We start from the raw sequence: 3,540 nt of genomic DNA, 5'->3' as shown, positions 1-3,540 counted from the left end.
TTATAGATGCTAATCCAGGTTGGAGGTTATTTTTTGATGGAGCTGTCAATATGAAAGGAGCCGGAATAGGTGCGGTTCTTATCTTTGAATTGGGACAACATTTCCCGATAACAGCACAACTTCGATTCTACTGTACTAACAATATGGCAGAGTATGAAGCCTGCATTCTTGGTTTGAGGTTAGCTGTTGATATGGGAGTCCAGGAATTATTAGTGTTGGGAGATTCGGATTTGCTCGTCCATCAAATTCAAGGCAATTGGGAAACGCGAGATTTGAAGCTCATCCCGTATCGACAATGTTTGCAGGAGCTATGTCAATGGTTTGTGTTAGTAAAATTTAGGCATATTCCAAGGATTCATAATGAAATCGCTGATGCTTTAGCCACTCTGTCTTCAATGCTCCAACATCCTGATAAAGCCTACATCGATCCAGTGCATATACAGAGTCGTGATCAGCATGCTCACCGTAATGCGGTTGAAGAAGAGCTCGATGGAGAACCCTGGTTCTTGGATATCAAGCGGTACATTCAGTCGAGAGAATACCCAGCATATGCCACCAACGATCAAAAGAGGATTATTAGGTGTTTGGCTAGTGGATTTTTCTTAAGTGGGGGAATCTTGTATAAGAGAACCCCAGATCTGGGACTTTTAAGGTGTGTAGATGCAAGAGAAGCCTTGGCAATCATGGTTGAAATACACTCTGGAGTATGCGGGTCGCACATGAACGGTCATGTCTTGTGAAAGAAGATTCTTCGAGCAGGTTATTACTAGCTTACTATGGAAAAGGACTCTATTCAATTTGTTCGAAAGTGTCATCAGTGTCAGGTACACGGTGATCTGATACGTTCTCCTCCTGTCGAGTTGCATGCAATGGCCGCTCCATGGCCGTTCGTGGCTTGGGGAATGGATGTGATTGGACCGATTGAGCCGAAGGCATCAAATGGGCATAGATTCGTTTTGGTAGCCATTGACTACTTCACAAAGTGGGTAGAAGCAGTAACTTTCAAGTCAGTGACAAAGAAGGCTGTGGTAGATTTTGTTCATGCCAATATCATTTGTAGATTTGGAATTCCTAAGACGATCATTACAGACAATGCTGCCAATCTCAATAGTCATTTGATGCAAGAAGTATGTCAACAGTTTAAGATCGCACATCGAAATTCTACTCTGTATCGCCCAAAAGCCAATGGTGTTGTAGAAGCCGCCACTAAGAATATAAAAAAGATACTGCAAAAAATGGTACAAAGGTCTAGACAGTGGCATGAAAAGTTGCCATTTGCATTGCTAGGTTATCGCACCACTGTTCGCACTTCAACAGGGGCAACTCCATATTTATTGGTTTATAGGACAGAAGTAGTCATCCCTGCAGAAGTTGAAATTCCCTCTCTTCGAGTCATTGTAGAAGCAGAAATTAATAATGACGAATGGGTAAAAAACCGACTGGAATATTTGAGTTTGATTGAGGAAAAAAAGCTAACGTCTGTGTGTCATGGCCAGTTGTATCAGAGGAGGATGGCTCGAGCGTATAACAAAAAGGTCCGTCCCAGGAATTTTGAAGTTGGTCAGTTGGTATTGAGACGCATCCTTCCTCACCTGGTTGAAGCAAAAGGCAAGTTCTCCCCTAACTGGCAAGGTCCCTTTGTTGTGAAGAAAGTGTTGCCCAATGGAGTCTTATATTTGACAGATATTGAAGGCAAAATAGCAGAAATGGCTATCAATGCTGATGTGGTCAAAAGATACTATGTATGATATTTGATCCTTTGTTGAGTTTATTGCATGTTTAGTACTTGCATTTTTGAAGATTGATATGATGAAGGTATTTTATTCTTCTATCCAAACATTGTGTCATCCTTTGTTGATCCGTTTGAGCTTTATTTTTTTTTTCTTTCATATCCCTCTTTTGGAATCAAAATAGAGTCAAAGATAAATGTCAAGAAAATAAGAATAAAAGAAAGAGTTCAAAAAGAAAAATCAAAATCAAATCAAAACAAAGAACAAGCTGATGAAACTACGTGCGACCTGATTCTCCTCTCTCGGGAGTGAGATACGTAGGCTGCCCTATTTCGGGCTCGGTCCAACCAAATAAAGATCTAAGATTCACCCAGTCAACAAAGCTGGGGCATGAGTTAATGTGTTGTTTGAGTCGATTCCAAAAGTTGTAAGTCCCACCCCCATTTCAAGTATCGTTTGAGCCCCTTACCATCTTTTCTAACCTTAACCAAAAGCCAAGTTACAACCAAAGAAAGTCCTTCAGATCAATTTTTGATAATGTTAAGGCTAAGCATGCAATGGATATGATGATACATTGTGAAGTACCACTAGTCTCCCTCAGCATAAGAAATCAGGAAAGAAATAAAAAAATGAGAGAGTCTTATTGGTGAAAACCCCCGTGGGCATCATAAAGCGATGGTGAGTTGAGAGAAATAAAAATGAGAGAGTTTTATTGGTGAAAACCCCCGGGGGCATCATAAGGTGATGGTGAGTTGAGAGAAATTTAAATGAGAGAGTCTTATTGGTGAAAACCCTTGCAGGCACCATAAGGCGATGGTGAGTAGAGAGAAATAAAAATGAGAGTCTTATTGATGAAAATCCTCACGGGCACCGTAAGGCGATGGAGAGTTTAAGAGAAAAGCGAAAGTGAAAAGAAAGAGATTTGTTGACAAAAGTCTTTTAAGATGTCGTCAGTCGAATGTGATGTAGGAGTCCAATGGATTTGAAGAAGCGGCTCAGCAGCAAAGGCATGAACTCAACAAAAAATGGGGAGTCCGGATAGGAAGATCAGGCAGCTCAATCCAAAATGCATGTCATACTCATTGGAGTTGATTGTTGTATTCAGATAAGTTTTCTTTTTGAATATGGGACATTGCCCTTTTCTTTCATTTACATATTCATGCTTTTTGTTTTTTCTTATGTCATTTATCAAAATAAAAGTCACCATCATTTCTTTATATTTTAAGTCAAGTCTGTGTCAACACAAGCGAGAAAGGATTTCAAAATTTACTACCAGTCTTTCCAATTATATGAGGAAAAGCCAAGGAACAGCACAAGAAGAAATATGATCGTAATTGAACACGAAGCAAAGAAAGTCTATCAACCGATAGGCTATTGGATTCGTAGAAACATTCAGATTTGGGAAAAGAGTACACCTCAGGGGTATGGTAAAATGGAAGCCCATTGTTCGAGTCGGAACTCACTTCCCTCAATATAGATCCGAGTCAATGATGCGGCAAGACAGGGCAAGTGTTAGCGATTTGGAACAAAGATGAAAGGAACGAGTGCTGGGCAGATACCTGAGAAGCCAAGATCTGCAAACCACCACTATGTTTTTAACTGATAAATTTTCTTTGTTGATATAGGGGAAAATTCGCTTCACTTAATTCAGATATCATTGGAAATGTACATCCAAGGGATTTTTACTTTCTGTTCAGGACCCTCCTAAAAAATGGGAATTTACTTTTATTCAGGAACCTCCTGAAAAATGGAATTTTTACTTTCTGTTCAGGACCCTCCTGAAAAATGGGATTTTTACTTTCTGTTCAGG

Source organism: Capsicum annuum, chromosome 4, assembly GCF_002878395.1.
Source record: "Capsicum annuum cultivar UCD-10X-F1 chromosome 4, UCD10Xv1.1, whole genome shotgun sequence".
NCBI lineage: Eukaryota > Viridiplantae > Streptophyta > Magnoliopsida > Solanales > Solanaceae > Capsicum > Capsicum annuum.
The sequence above is the reverse complement of the archived record's forward strand: the minus strand, read 5'-3'. Positions refer to the sequence as shown.